Source organism: Tenebrio molitor, chromosome 2, assembly GCF_963966145.1.
Source record: "Tenebrio molitor chromosome 2, icTenMoli1.1, whole genome shotgun sequence".
NCBI classification, from domain to species: Eukaryota; Metazoa; Arthropoda; class Insecta; order Coleoptera; family Tenebrionidae; genus Tenebrio; species Tenebrio molitor.
Window position 1 is genome coordinate 4827539 of NC_091047.1, and position 16985 is coordinate 4844523.

General features: G+C 35.5%; 2 long non-coding RNA genes across 4 annotated transcripts; one reads left to right on the forward strand and one right to left on the reverse strand.

Moving 5' to 3' along the window:
• Positions 1–345: 345 nt before the first annotated feature.
• LOC138124256 (uncharacterized) lies at positions 346–5446 on the forward strand. Its single transcript, XR_011157084.1, has 4 exons — positions 346–1873; positions 3340–3827; positions 4608–4680; positions 4745–5446. It is a non-coding gene; the product is annotated as an uncharacterized lncRNA (long non-coding RNA).
• Positions 5447–6883: 1437 nt separating this feature from the next.
• On the reverse strand, positions 6884–14264 carry LOC138124255 (uncharacterized). Of its 3 annotated transcripts, XR_011157082.1 has the most exons (7): positions 13972–14264; positions 13229–13769; positions 12636–12708; positions 9576–12579; positions 8768–9311; positions 8278–8350; positions 6884–7578 (listed from the first exon to the last, which is right to left on the reverse strand). It is a non-coding gene; the product is annotated as an uncharacterized lncRNA (long non-coding RNA). The 3 variants fall into 3 exon arrangements; XR_011157081.1 differs by lacking the exon at positions 13972–14264 and having other exon boundaries at positions 13229–13951; XR_011157083.1 differs by lacking the exon at positions 13972–14264 and having other exon boundaries at positions 9549–12579; positions 13229–13951.
• Between the last annotated feature and the right edge of the window lie 2721 nt (positions 14265–16985).

Here is a 16985-nt window from a genome sequence, read left to right on the forward strand (position 1 = left end):
ATAAATTTAGCAAAACTAGAACCAGGCTGCCTTACGCTCCTTCGCAAGCTTATAATGTTAAAACATAATACATGGGGATGGTCGAGATAAATGTGGATTTTGTAAAACATGGTGGAAACCCACGTGCGACCCATTTGTGTCTTATTATTGTTAAACTACATTTCGCGCGAAGCAGAATTAATTTTAGTACCCCAAGCACATACCTAGTTCAAAACAGAAGTTGGACAGCAACATTTAGCACAGTTCAATAAAAAAAAACAACTAAAATCGCACAATTAGCGCACAGAAAAATACACGGTACTTCTGTACTACTCAGCGGTCAAGAAAAAAGTGCCCTCCAAAAAAACATGGCCGTTCATCCCCTGTCGACTTTCACCCACGCCCCCAAGCGGTCGCCGACGGTACCGAACGCCGGTAATTCTATAGCTTTCATTGGCGGTTAGTTTTGAATTCAAAAGCGGTTATCTCAGTACCATTTTTTGTATAATGAAAAAATATAGTTTTAATAAGTATTTGCCTCGATGTTATCTCAGATATTTCCCCAGGTGTAACTGCCATTTAAAAATTTCTAAACTACTGAAATTTAATATCTAATTTAATTTTTAAAAACAAATGATCGTTCCTAAATATGTTTGTCGTTACATTATACTCGTAATCATTACATTTGTCGATGCAAAAAATTACACATCTAAATTAACATACTTAATTGGAAGAAAAAAATCATTTTTTTACAAACAATCTGAAGGTTTCTATACTGTATTGTGAACGCACCACTCGTCACTGGTCAGTCTGCAGAGTAAAAACATAAACAACGGATAAAGTGAGGTTAACTTTAAACACCTGATCCGTGATCTGTAATCCATAATCATACGATACCTTATGGTCATTCGATAAATGAAATAAACCGCAAACCTGGCAACAGTGTACGTCCTTCACTTCATAATACTGATATTTTACTGTGCGCAATAGCGCTGCGCACTAGCAGGACCTTCAACTGAATTTCAACCTCACCATTACCATTATTATTAATAGAATATAGAATGAAAAGTATTCAGTTATTCCAATCGACTAGTTTTGAAAACTCATTTAGGTCCTTATGGATAATTCCATAATAGTAGATCATTAAATATTAAGTAGGTAAGTATCAAGAACGGTAAGGACAATGTACCGATCGAAGACAATTGTTTGGAGGAGGAGCGCAGCAACGACTATAATTATTATTGTCTGCGATCGGTACATTGTTCTCGACGTTCGTGATGCGTATGGTATGTCGTTTTTTGCGCGATTGAATATTTATTACAAACCATTCGCAGAATAGGGAATGTATTACCCTTCACATCGCGTAGCTTAATGTCGATTTTTGTATTGCGTTTCTATAGCAATCTGCAAACAGTTACCGGCGGTGCAGTTGTTTGTGAAAATATTAGTGACACAGTTCGCGTTAAACAAGAATTATTATCTTCGCAAAATGAGTGATCGTAGTGATTCTGAAAATGAAGTAGATGTAGCGGAAGAAGTTTGGAATGTGGTGATTCCTGAGAAATCAAAAGAACGCTACGAAAACACTTATAAAATTTTTAAAAATTGGGCCACCAAGAAATGTTTAAATATTGACGAAAAATCTTTACTGGCGTACTTCGTGATAAGAAATGAGAAATTAAAATCACCAAGTAGCCTGTGGGCTGAATACTCGATGTTAAAGTCGACAATTTTTCTTCACGATTCTGTTGATATATCCAAGTTTTCGAGGGTAATTGCTTTTTTGAAGAAAAAGAATGTGGGATATCGACCAAAAAAGGCCAATATTTTCACCAAAGAAGAATTTACTAAATTTTTACTTGAAGCACCAGACAAAAAATTTCTTGCACTTAAGGTAAGTTCACTGTACTTATTATATCAATCAAGTGATATACAGGGTTAGTCACGAGAGACTTTCGATGAAAAATTCGTTATATACAACCGAAAGTACAATTTCCAATGGTTTCTAGCTTCCTAAATTTATAAAAAGTAGGTAATACTGAAATCAACGATTGCTGGCCCTTATTGTCTGTCATGTCAATTTTCACATTTATACAGGGTGATTTACGAGGAATAATGAGCCCGACGGAATAGAAAATGCAACCCACAAACATTGCAACAAAAAGCCGGACATCGAAGCGGTAAATGTCCGGGTTTTTCTCCTGATGAATTGCGGATTGCATTTTCTATTCCGTCGGGCTCATTATTCCTCGTAAATCACCTTGTATTAACTTTTGCTCATAATCTCAATAAAGAGAAAGTGTCATGATTAATCTTAGCTACTTGGATTGCTAACTTATTTCGAATTAAACAAAATATCAAATTCTAGGGGTTTCTTGTATTATGGGTTGCATACAACGAAATTTTCATCGGAAGTCTCTCGTGAATAACTGTATGTAGGGGAGGGTGGGCCACCATGAGACGGAAAAAGTTTTTTTTTTTTAATCGCCGTAGCTTTTCAAAAATAATGGAGCAAACTATTTTTCGTTTATAGTTAATCATAAATGAATGCAAAAACATGGAAAACTGTGAAAAAATGTGAACTACGACGAAATTATTCAAATTTCAATTTTTTTTTGTTTTGTCTCATAGTGGCCCTTAGTAAGGGCTACCTTGAGACATGATTAAATATTTAAAAATAAGCCTGATTTTTAAGTAAAAAAATTATTTAATGCAAGTCTAAGACAACAAATGCTAAAAGTAACATATCGCTGTAACGTTTGAAAAGTGACTTAATTTTTCTTTGCTGCTTTTCGAAGTGACAATTTCGCTCTGCCTTCCCCGACTAAAACTTGTCGTATGGCCCTTCTCATATTGTCTGGCTTTTCCTTTTACGGCCTCTGGACATCTCAATAATACAAAATATTTAAACATAAAATAAGTAATTGCTGCTGGGCATAATGGTCGCTGTCTCATGGTACCCCATCTGTGCATGATTGGAAAAAACTGTATTTTTATCTAGTATAACTTAAGTTTTTATTAAAGCGTTAGGTACAAAAGAAAGCCTACTAGTCAATTCTAAAATGGATGTAAGAATCTTAACTTTATATTCAGTATTTAGCACAGAACTAAGAATCGAAAAAATTGGCGCGAAAAAGAAAGGTCATACCAACATGTACATTCGTCACAAACTCAAGTGCAGCTGATCATGCGGCACTAAGAGATCTTATTTTCAAACCAGCATGTAAAGCATAATTTATCACCAAACCGATAGATGGACATGTCTTACCTAAGCGAAAATATTAAAATGTATCATCGTGGCCCATGTCTCATGGTGGCCCACCCTACCCTACATTAGGTAATGATTGTTTTATTCTTTAGGTCGGAATGATATTAGGAATAGTTGGGGCATGCAGAAGAGAGGATTTATATACTATGAGAATTGAAGACTTTGAGGAACGTGAGGGATTAGTTATTGTAAAAGTTCCACAAAAGAAGCGATCATTTATTGTTATTAACGAACCAGACGAAAAAGCTCATTATTTGGATATCTACTACAAATATAGAAACCTTCGTCCGAGTCACGCAAAATCATCTCATTTCTTCTTAAATTATCGTAACGAGAAATGTACAAATCAAGTAATTGGAAAAGGTACAATTGGGAGTTGGCCATCCAAAATAGCCGAATATTTGAAATTGAAAAATCCTGCCGGTTACACGGGTAACTCGTTTCGTCGAAGTGCATTGTTAGCTAATAAAATTGAAGACCCTGGACTGAAAAGACACGGAGGTTGCAAGTCTTCAATTACAGCTGAAAAAGATTGTGTTGAAAATAACATTCAATTGCAAGAAGACAAGGAAAATTCCGAGTATGAAAATTTTGACAATGCTAATGTCGCGGCAAATCCCCTTTTTGACCACGTGTGTTTCCAAGACAGTAAGTTGTGTTGCTAACGATAAACTCGACAGTAGGTAAGTGTGTATTTTGGCGTTCTAGAACAGTAAGGAAATTTATTCAAAATTAATAATTATTATAATAATTTTTACTTGATAGTAATATCCGTAATAGTGTATGTACTCCGGCAAAATTGCCGTGCCGCCGGTTGGAGGTGGGATACGAAAAATTTATGTAATAATTAATAACTTATTTATTAAGATTAATATTCAAAGTAGAATTATGACAACTGCCAATTGTCAAAGGAAGCTTATTTTGGACAACAGAAGTTGAAGACAAGCTGTTAACACTTTCTGGAAACTGTCTTGGAAACGGACGTGGTAAACAAGCAAATAGCAAATAGAGTTCAATCGCGCAAAATTAGTTATTTGTATATCAAGGCCGCGAAATCATTCTTTAACGTACCGAGCGAAAAATTGTCGCCGAGGCCGCTTGCGGCCGAGGCAGCAATACCGGGGTGTATTTTAAAAATGTGCTGAAATTTTACCTACGAGGTTGCGGGACAACGTAGAAGACTAAAAGCAATTATAAAACATTGTACCTCAAAAATTAAATGTCAATTTATTTTTTGACATAGAATTTTTTAAATATTTTTTCCGAGTTCTACATGAAACCAGTAGCTCGTGGTTAAAATTATTCCGTGCATTTCAATTACACCCTGTATACAATATTCAAAAACAAAATCAATTTTTAGGAACATATGTAAACCAAAAGGTCAAGCATCTGGTGAAGGGTCATCATCTGCAGGCCATGCAGAAATAAATAAGGTAATATCTGTTATAGGTAGATAGAGTAGTAATAAATGTAATACCCTGTGTTTGTTTATTTTAGAATACAAGAGTTGGCAATTTACCGACTGCTGAAGTTAATTTTGAAGATAACACCGATGATCAAACAGATAACGTAGTTGAAGCCAAAGCAGAAGCAGACGATGCTGGTCTCCGCTTGGAAACTAGTGAGGCTACTTCTGAAGATAATAGCAATGAACTGGGTTATGATTCAGTGGATTATGCAGATGAAATCCAGACAGAACTGGATGATTGTGATGTTTACGTACGAACAACCGAGGCTAGTTTTGAAGAAGTTAACGAAACAAGTCATGATCGAGCAGATCAAATAAGTGAAGTCAACACAAAAGCAAATGATATTGATATAGAAGAAGAACTACGCAATCCCTCTCAAATTAGTAGTGTACATGCAAGGAAACGAAAAACACTTGACATGGAACATGCATTGATGAATTTGACGGATGCTGTCAAGGCGATGAAGAGTCCACTTCAAGAAGACGAAGATTTGGCATTTTTTTATTCGCTACTTCCGTTGGTTAGAGGTTTAAATACGGATCAAAAAATTACATTCCGTTTGAAAACAATGCAGGTTTTGCAGGATATAAGAAATTCCTCTAGAATCGATGCTTCTTCTAATAATAATTTTAATATGTAGTTAAAGTAGTTTTACTGTCAATTTTCACTTTTTTACTATGTTATGTAAATACCATTTTTTGTATATTGAAAAAATATAGTCTTTAACAAGTATTTGCCTCGATGGCATCTCAAATATTTCCCCAGGTGTAACAGCCATTTAAAAATGTCTAAACTACTGAAGTTTAATAAGTAGATAAGTAGGTAAGTGACGCCCGCCGAAATTCGTTCACGCTCTAAGCGTGTTCATTTCGTTCACTCCTCCCCTCTCCTACAAAAAAGACTACGGCTGCGTCAAAGCGACCTGGACAAAAAGACGATGCTCTTCTTCGAGACCACGTGCATCGAGAGGCGGGACCCAACCGACTCTTTCCAGAGTTACTCCGGCGTGGAAGAGGGATCGGTCCACAAATGGACACAGGCCCCGACGATGGATTCGACAGTTCGACCACTCCAGAGAGCTGCTGGTAACAATGATAAAAAATGAAATTTTTAGATATTGGTAAGATAACAATAACTACACTTAATACAGTAATAATAAGAAAACGAAAATTTGACGAGTAAATTTTTATTCGCAATATTTTTGGTAAAATGTTTGCTATTTTTCATTTTTGACGTTGAACTCGTCTGTTTTCACTCGCGGATTCGGCAACCAAGGTGTAGAATTTCCTTTGATTGCCTATTACCACTTGACGTCAGTCTCTCATTACCGAGTAGTAATTGCATTCGGTTTAATATTTATATTGATTAGATTTTTAGGGCAAGGAAAATATTCGAGAATGTGATAGGCCCCAACGTGTTCTACGGCGTCTGCGGTTATCTTGCTTTGACCTTGATTGACCTTCACTTGACCTTAGAACGACCTTGCAATTAACGTATTTCGCACCTAGTTACGAATACCTATGTATTTTCCTTGCCCTGAAAATCTAATCAACATTCTTGAATATTTTACCTTGACTGACCTTCAACTGACCTTGCAACGATCTTGAAATTAACGCATTTCGCTCCTTATTAACATCATTTTTTTTCAGTTTCTTACCCACCCAGCACCCCTATTCACTCCACTGTCCCGTTAGTGTGACGGGGCAATGGGGCATTTGCACAAGGCTTGAGTGGTGAGAAAGGATGTAGGAGGACGCCCTAAGGGTGTCTGGCCAGAAAACACGCGAAAATTCGACCGGTAACTAAAGTAAACAATTATCTTAATTTTTAATGTATTTTTTTCTATGGGCTTAGTTAATATCGTATATCGATAAGCCCTGACATTTTTGAGCGCAGTGTACAAAGTGTCGGTGAGTGCCAAATAGTTGGCGGGAGGCAATTTCAACATTTGCGTTAAATTTTATTATTAACCTTAGTTGTTTCTTTGTTTTTGTTTGAGGTCAATTCAAATGTTTACATTAAAAATTAAATTACATTTTTGAAGTAAAAATTGTCATTTTCTCAAAAAAAAATATGTAAGGAACCAATTTTTTTCATTCATTCTTTAGGTAGTAGGATAGGAAGGTCTATCAGAACGAAAAGAAAAAACTGAGTCGAGGCAAATAGGTACTTGTTAAAGACTATATATTTTCATTATACAAAAAATGGTACATAACATAGTAAAAAAGGGAAAAATAACAGTAAAATTGCTTTAAAAACATATTGAAATCAGTATCAGAAGAAGCATCGATTCTAAAGGAAGGAATGTTTTATATCCTGCAAAAGCTGCATAGTTTTCAAACGGAATGAAAATTTTTGATCCGCATTTAAACTTCTAATCAACGGAAGTAGAGAATAAAAGAACGCCAAATCTTCGTCTTCTTGAAGTGGACTTTTCGTCGCCTTGACAGAATCCGTGAAATCCATCGAGGCATGTTCAGCATCAAGTCTTTTTCGTTTCATCGTATGTGGAAAGAAACTGAGTAGTTCTTCTTTTTTATCAATTTCATCTGCTTCTGTCTTGACTTCACTTACACGATCTGGTTGATCATGACTTGTTTCGTTAACCTTATCTTCAAAACTAGCCTCAGTTGGTGGTAAGTAAACATCACCGTCATCCACTTCTGTCTTGATTTCATCCACATAATCCAATGGATCATGACCCAGTTCGTTGCTATTATCTTCAGAAGTACCCTCTCTACTTCCCAAGTGTACATCAGCATCGTCTACTTCTGCTTTGACTTCAATTACGTTATCTGTTTGACCATCGGTGTTATCTTCAAAATTAACTTCAGCAGTCGGCAAATTACCATCTCTTGTATTCTAAAATAAACAAACACAATGTATTAATTACTCTATCTATCTATCTATCCCGGATTGAGTTTACAAGAGGAATTTTTTTTTTATTTTTTATTTTACGTAAAAACTTCAGAGGAATAACATTTTTTGCTTCATCTGAAACCCCGATTTCCGTTATTAAAATCTCAGTATTGATACACTGTATTCTTAAATTAATATTTTTTGTTAAAATTTGGACTTAGAATTAATTTTTATGTTATAAATTGTATTACAATTGGCCTGGTTTTTGACAAATAACTTATTACTGTTTCAAAATGTTGTCTTTAGAACAAAGAAGTTATTTAATCCAATGTTGGACCGGTTTTTGTCACATAATTACAAAATTTAATGAAAAATTTCCCAACAGTTATGTATCAGGCATGGGTGTTCAGAAGCTTAAACTTCGATACAGGGTTGAATTATGTACAGAAAACGGCGCATTGTTAATAGAATAGTTTTATATTCAATTATCATTTGATTTTTTCAAAAAAAAGGAAACTATTTTTTCTGCATTTTCTTTGATTTTAATGTTAAGTCTTCCTCTGTATTGAAAAAGACTTTTTAATAACAGAAATGGGGGTTTCAGATGAAGCAAAAAATGTTATTCCTCTGAAGTTTTTACGTAAAATCAAAAATAAATTTTTTTCCCCTCTTGTAAACTCAATACTGTATAACAGATATTACCTCATTGCTTTCAACATTGTCTGCAGATGATGACCCTTCACCAGATGCTTGGCCTTTTGGTTGACATATGTTCCTAAAAATTGATTTTAGTTTTGAAGATTATGTACAGAGTGTCCCAGGACTCTCTCCCCACAGATAAAGGGAGTACAAATTTGGGTAAATATGGTAATTTTATTCAATTACATAGTTTAAAAAAATAAATTAATTAATGGTGCTTATACAGGGTGAAATTGAAATGCATCATAATATGTAAACAATAGTAACTACAATAAGTGAATACATGGAAAATGTGGCTAAATGTTTTAAATACAGAAAGTCCAATTTAATAATTTAATTCGCCGCTTCTGAAAGCTCTAATAAATCGAAACATGTATAGTCGCAAAAACGATTTTAAAAAAGAGACTGACAAAACCTTGCTACGAGTACGAAAGCCGCCCACTGGAATCACTAAGAACTAGGAAAACTGTTCTATAATACTTTTTCTACTTACTGAAATCCTTCAGACTCCTTCAGAATGCGATACAAAGATGAACGACTGACATCTATAATTTGTTTTCTCTTTACTTCCCGAAGTAAGGAATCAAGAGATACAAATTCCTTTCTAGCCACCATCTCGTCAAGAGTCTTTCTAATTTCAAATATGGTATTTTCATCAATATCCGTCAAATACCTTCTTGTTCTGGGTTTTCTCTCCGTCTTTGCAGGTTGACGATTCTGGATCCCTTTTTCTTCTTCATCATCATCATCGCTGATCGTCACACCGGGTTCTTCGTTTCGTCTAATGGCATTACGTATTGTTCTTTCACAAATACCAGTTGCAAGAGATGTTCTTTTTTGCACAGCCAAAAAGGATTCCATTACGCACTGATTTTGTTTTTCTCGCTCAAAATATTTCAAGACATTCAAAATCACTTTGTCCAATTTTTCTTGAACAATTTTCCGCACAGATTTAGACATCTTGGAAACAATCACAACTGTTGTCACTTGTGGCGGCTCTTCAGTTTACTTTCGGGGGTGTCGTCGCGAAGCCAACACTTAAATGGTTGAATAAGTAGGTAGGTATATTGTATCGGGTGTTTTTTTTTAAATTTCGCTTCAAAGTAGGCGTTGAAGAGTTGATTGTGAACGCACCACTCATCAGTCTCTAGAGTAAAAACACAAACAATGCAAAAAGTGAGGTTAGATTTAAACCCGTGATCTGTTGTAATCCGTGGTGCGTTTACAATCGACTCTTCAACGCCTACTTTGAGGTGAAATTTTAAAAAGCACACCATATATGGATATGGTAACAAAAGTACCGTTGCTGTCTCGTCAAGCGCTGCTGGAAGAAGAGACCGCAGTCGCAATGGCAGTCCCGTCTTGGACCTTGGAACTGCCAGCCGCGGCTCGCTCGCCTGCACGGGGTGGGGATGGTTTTCTCTGTGCCGCACCCATCCTACTCCATTTCTGAGTTCGATGCCGGTAAGTTGTACACCCGGGTCGTCATAAATCAATAATAATCACCGCTTAACGCATGCACATGCAAATATCTTTTGTTGGGAAGATACTTGCGCTCGGCTCACGTTAACAAACTGGCCATCCTTGTTCTGACAGCTGTGTGCGGGCGTAAGAGTGAGAAAAGATGATGTTTGGAAGATGCCATGTGGGGGATAATACTTCAGAGCAGTAAATCCATAAAGTTTTATTGTAACATTTTATTACCAGTAGAATGGCCTAGGGAAAATGAGAATCACTAGGAATCACAACACTGGTGCACCATGCAATGGAACATTTTCACCGTAGAATAAAACGTTTAAGTAGTTTGTGATGCTTTATTCGTCATGACATGTTTTGGACGCACTGGAATCTGTCAACGCTTCGGTCGTTTTATCGCTTAGCGGAATCGTTCTCAGAAATACTCTGTTATTACTGCTTTCCGAATGATTTATGACATTATACCAAGTTAACGTTCCTTTGCCCCTGACGACGAGGTCATCGTTGGATAGAAACAGCTAGGCTGCAGGATGAAGATAGCAAATGCATAGTTTTTGCGTAATAGGTAGGATATTTCAAAGATTAACTCTGACAGCATGCTTTAGAGAATAAAGTGAGGCAGTGGTTTAGTTACAAAGAAACTAATTTGTTCAATTTTTTTTTTTTTTTTAATAAAAAAAACATCAAAAGTAGGTATTATACAGGCTGATTTCAGGTAGCCCGTTCGTTAGAAACTTCCTGATTTCCCAAAATCGTATTACTATGAATATTATTAGCCGACTATAATCGACTGCTCCAAGTTCAAATAAAATATTTTCCAAATGGCGACTCTTCCGGAAATCGACGTCATTTTTGTTTTTTTTTTAAATTGTGAGGCCCCATTTTGATTTCAAATTTAGATTTTAGGTTAAATTTTGAGTGTAGGACGTCCTTTTGCCAACACTTATCTGTCATCGTTTTTGACCTGTCATCTTTTTTCCAAAAAGCGGAGTTGCAGGGCTTCATTAAAAAATTATAACTCCTGAACTATTGGAAATAAATAATTGTTTTTTTTTTAAATTGAATTCCTAAAGGTTTGGCCGATCTTTTGCGCAATTAGTGACGTTCTTTTTGTGTTTCATACGCCTACTGCAATTTTTCAAAGTTAATAATTGAAAAATGTCGAAAACTTCATTTTTTAAATGGCAACTACCATTTCTGACATTAGATATAAACGTAAAATTTAATTTTAAAACCACTTTTATTGACATTGTGTATGCCTATTTCCAACCGTTTTGACGTAATTTCTGTTTTTTAATTGTTTTATTTGAATTTCTGTTAAAAAATCGCATTACAGTCGGTTGCAAAAAAATCGAGGACAATCAAATTTTCTATAGTTTAATTCACCCCTCTTGTTATCAAGTTTGAAGTTACCGAGACAAGCAAAATGTCAAAACTTTTCATTTCCTACGTCAGACATAATGACATTTCTTGTGTCAGACATAACCTATTTGAAAAAGCATGCCATTAAAAGTCAGAAAAGCCTGATTTACATGTGTTAAAAATATGAAAATTCAGTGCTCTTGATTTTTATGATGTACTCGATTTTGTTGCAACCGACTATACAATAAACAGTAGATATAAAAACAACAAAGAACATTTTTTCCAAAGCGTAATAAAACTGAGATAAACATTGTTGACTGTCTCAATGAAAATGGTGCACACATTGAGCTTTGCATTAAATTTTTTTTTTTGTTATTTGCTTATTTTTTATTATTTTGTTGCTGAATTATGAAATTTCCGGGGAAATATTTGAGATGGCGTCAAGGCAAATACTTGTTAAAGACCATATATTTTCATCATACAAAAAATAGTACATAACATAGTAAAAAAGCTAAAAGTAACAGTAAAATTTAAAATTGTCTTAACTAACGGGCCTTCAAATAAATTTATATTTAGAGCAACCTATGGAAATTCAATTGTTTGCAACATTCCAGCGTAGAAAATGACACAAGAAACGTCTGACATTTTAACGAAATAAAATTAGGTTAGAAAATGTTTTTAATTTTTGTAGTGCATCCTCCCTATTCCCACCACGGAATATGACAATATGAAATTGGGAAAAAGCTTACTATGTAACCTGTGTAACTCTGGAGAATAATTGGTTACCTACAAAAATTACTTTACACTGTTAACAGAATTAGAATGTCGCCTACGCCTACTCTAAATATATATTTATTTGAAGGCCCAATACATATCAGAAGCAGTAGAAGCATTGATTCCAAAGGGATTTCTTAAATCCTGCAAAAGCTGCACAGTTTTCGAACGGAATATAATTTTTTGATCCGTATTTAAACTTCTAACCGACGGAAGTAGCGAATAAAAGAATTCCAAATCTTCGTCTTCTTGAAGTGGACTCTTCATCGCCTTGACAGAATCCGTGAAATCCATCCAGGCATGTTCAGCATCAAGTCTTTTTCGTTTCATCGCATGTGGAAAGGAACTGACTAGTTCTTCTTCTTTTATATCAATCTCATCTGCTTCTGTCTTGACTTCACTTACACGATCTGGTTGATCATGACTTGTTTCGTTAACGTTATCTTCAAAACTAGCCTGAGTTGATGGTAAGTAAACATCACTATCATCCACTTCTGTCTTGATTTCATCTACATAATCCAATGGATCGTAGCCCAGTTCGTTGCTATTATCTTCAGAAGTACCCTCTCTACTTCCCAAGTGTACATCAGCATCGTCTGCTTCTGCTTTGACTTCAACTATGTTATCTGTTTGACCATCGGTGTTATCTTCAAAATTAACTTCAGCAGTCGGCAAATTGCCAACTCTTGTATTCTAAAATAAACAAACACAATGTATTAATCACTCTATCTATCTATAACAGATATTACCTCCTCGATTTCTACATTGCCTGCAGATGATGACCCTTCACCAGATGCTTGGCCTTTTGGTTGACATATGTTCCTAAAAATTGATTTTGTTTTTGAAGATTATGTACAGAGTGTCCCAGAACTATCTCCCGAAAGATAAAGGGAGTACATATTTGGGTAAATGTGATAATTTTATTTTTTTAATTAATTTAATTAGTTTAAATAATATCATAATATGTAAACCATAGTAACTACAATAAGTGAATACACGGAAAATGTGGTTAAATGTTTTAATTTCATAAAGACCAATTTAATAATTCAATTCGACGCTTCTGGAAGCTCTAATAAATCGAAACATGAATAGCCACAAAAACGCTTTAAAAACAGAGTCACAAAACCTTGCTATGAATGAAATTGCCGAAAAACACTTTAAATAGACAGAGCTGCAAAAACACGTAAGAAAACCTACTATGAATGAAAACGCGATAACAAAACTTCTTGCACCTTTCGTGCGTTACACTCGATAACTTTTCAATTTTATTGTTACAAGCCGCCACTGAAATAATTAGGAACTAAGAAAATTGTTCTATCCGAACAATACGTTTTGTACTTACTGAAATCCTTCAGAATCCTTCACAATGCGATACAAAGATGAACGACTGACATCTATAATTTGTTTTCTCTTTACTTCCCGAAGTACGGAATCAAGAGATACAAATTCCTTTCTAGCCACCATCTCGTCAAGAGTCTTTCTAATTTCAAGTATAGTATTTTCATCAATATCCGACACATACCTTCTTGTTCTGGGTTTTCTATTCGTCTTTGTAGGTTGACGATTCTGGATCCCTTCTTCTCCCTTATCATCATCCCTGACGGTCACACCGGGTTCTTCGTTTCGTTTAATGACATTAGATATTGTTCTTTCACAAATGCCAGTTGCAAGAGATGTTCTTTTTTGCACAGCCAAAAAGGACTCCATTACGCACTGATTTTGTTTTTCCCGCTCAAAATATTTCAAGACATTCAAAATCACTTTGTCCAATTTTTCTTGAACAATTTTTCGCACAGATTTAGACATCTTGGAAACAATCACAACTGTTGTCACGTCTGGCGGCTTTCCAGTTTACTTTCGGGGGAGTCGTCACGAAGCAAACACTTAAATTGTTGAATAAGTATATTGTATCGGGTGTTTTTTTTTTAATTTCTCCTCAAAGTAGGCGTTGAAGAGTTGATTATGAACGCACCACTAGTCAGTCTCCAGGGTAAAAACACAAACAACGCAAAAAGTGAGGTTAGATTTAAACCCGTGATCTGTTGTAATCCTTGGTGCGTTCACAATCGACTCTTCAACGCCTACTTTGAGGTGAAATTTTAAAGAGCACACCACATATGGATATGGTAAAGTTCTCCCAGAGCTGCAGCGGTTTTATGGCAGGGTACCATTGTATAAACGTTAACAACACCGACAATAGGTTTAAACCGCAAGTACAACCCCTAATCGTAAATTCGTCCAAGTACTACCCTGTAAACTGACAGGTATAGAACGAAAATGATGATTGACAGGGGTCTGTTTATGTCGCGTATCGGCATCTCAACAGGCGTAATAATTACTATTGCCCTGCCATAAAACCGCTGCAGCTCTGGGAGAACTATAACAAAAGTACCGTTGCTGTCTAGTCGAGCGCTGCTCTGCTGGAAGAAGAGACCGCAGTCGCAGTGGCAGTCCCGTCTTGGACCTTGGAATTCCAGCCGCGGCTCGCTTGCCTACACGGGGTGGGGATCCTACTCCATTTCTGAGTTCGATGCCGGTAAGTTGTACACCCGGCCAAGGGCGTAGCAATGATTTTTTGCTGGGGTGGGCCAGATTTTAAACCACAGACAGATGATAGATATTGCACATGTATCTTTTTTTTTTAATGTGTTTTACTTTTATTCTGGAGTGGGCCCGAAGGATTCTTTGCTACGCTCTTGTACCCGGCTTGTCATAAATCAATAATAATCACCGCTTAACGCACGCACATGCAAATTTCTTTTGTTGGGAAGATACTTGCGCTCGGCTCACGTTAACAAGCTGACCATCCTTGTTCTGACAGCTGTGTGCGGGCGTATGAGTGAGAAAAGATGATGTTTGGAAGATGCCAGGTAGGGGATAGTACTTCAGAGCAGTAAATCCATAAAGTTGAATTGTAACATTTTATTACCAGTGGAATGGCCTAGGGAAAATGAGAATCACTAGGAACTACAACAGTGGCGTATCATGGAATAGGAAATTTTCGCCGTAGAATAAAACGTTTTAAGTAGGTAGTTTGTGATGCTTTATAAGCAGCATTCCCGTCATGAAATGTTTTGGACGCACTGGAATCTGTCAGCGCTTCGGTCGTTTGATCGCTTAGCGGCATCGTTCTCAGAAATACTCTGTTATTACTGCTTTCCGAATGATTTATGACATTATACCAAGTTAACGTTCCTTTGCCCCTGACGACGAGGTCATCGTTGGATAGAAACAGCTACGCTGTAGGATGAAGATAGCAAATGCATAGTTTTTGCGTGATAGGTAGGATATTTCAAAAGATTAACTTTGGCAGCATGCTTTCGAGAATAAAGTGAGGCACTGGTTTATTTAAAAAGAAACTAGGTAATTTTTTCAATTTTTTTTAATAAAAAAGTAGGTATTATACAGGCTGATTTCACGTACCCCGTTCGTTAGAAACTTTCTGATTTCCCAAAATCGTATTAATATGACAATTCCACTCAGAAAATTTCAACCAATCAGCTTGTAGTATTTTGAATCATTGAACCAATTAGGAACGAATTACACCGATAATTTAGCATGGTCCTAAAATTATCGAAAAATTATCGCTGTAATCATCTCCACCTTCCAAAAATTATCGCTGTAATTTTCTGCTCCTTCCTCGAATTTTAATAAACTCATTTTTGGTCCACAGCAAAATTTTTGTTGTTTTCAACTACGTTAACTAACGCTTTGAGAGTCATAAGAATACGTATAAATTAAATAAATTGTGTAAAATTTGAAAATGAAATTTTCCTTCGTGGAATTGTCATGCCGAATACAACTCGATGGTACGAAATTGCGGGAAATTTTTCTCCTCATTTTACTCGTATTTGTTTCTTAGACAATTTCCACTCGTTCGCTACGCTCACTTGTGGAAATTGTCGTCGAAACAAATACTCGTATAATGAGATCGAAAATTTCCGACAATTGTATTACTAATGAAAATCGTACGACACTCATTAATGACCAATAGAAAAATTAGTTCACGAGCCATAACCATGGCAACAAAAAAATTTCTTGGAAATTTATTGTAGGTAGACCAACCTAACTGTGATTAATAAGTGGAAATTTTTTCACCCAATCAAAATCATTTATTTTGATGTTGTCTTGGTTATGGCTCGTGAACTAATTTTTCTATTGGTCTTTAATGAGTGTCGTAGGATTTAAGAAGCATGTCCGTGTCGTTGCGATTTTCTTACCGAATATGCCCTCGTGCATTGATTAATATCCGGAAATTTTATTCTCATACATTTCCAAAACGTAATTAGCCCTCGTGTTCCACTCGGGCTAATTAATACGTTTTAGAAATGCATTCGAAAAAATTTCCGGAAATAATCAATGCACTAGGGATATTATAAGTTCAAATAAAATATTTTCAAAATGGCGGCTCTTCCGGAAATCGACGTCATTTTTGTTTTTTTAAGTAGTGGGGCCCCATTTTGATTTCAAATTTAGATTTTAGGTAAAATTTTGAGTGTAGAATGTCCTTTTGCTAACACTTATCTGTCATCGTTTTTCACCTGTCATCTTTTTTTCAAACTGTAATTTTTCAAAGTTGATATGTAATTGAAAAATGTCGAAAACTTCATTTTTTAAATGGTAACTACCATTTCTGACACTAGACATAAATGTAAAATTTAATTTTAAAGCCACTTTTATTAACATTGTGTATGCCTATTTCCAACCGTTTTGACGTAATTTCTATTTTTTAATTGTTTTATTTGAATTTCTATTCAAAAATCGCACTACAGTCGGTTGCAAAAAAATCGAGTAAGTACATCAAATTTTCTATAGTTTAATTCATCCTTCTTGTTGTCAATTTTGAAGTTACCGAGACAAGCAAAATATCAAAACTTTTCATTTCTTACGTCAGACATAATGACATTTCTTGTGTCAGACATAACCTGTTTGAAAAAGCATGCCATTAAAAGTCAGAAAAGCCTGATTTACATGTGTTAAAAATAGGAAAATTCAGTGCTCTTGATTTTTATGATGTACTCGATTTTTTTGCAACCAAGTGTACAATAAACAGTAGATAACAACATTTTTTCCAAAGCGTGATAAAACAAAGATAAACA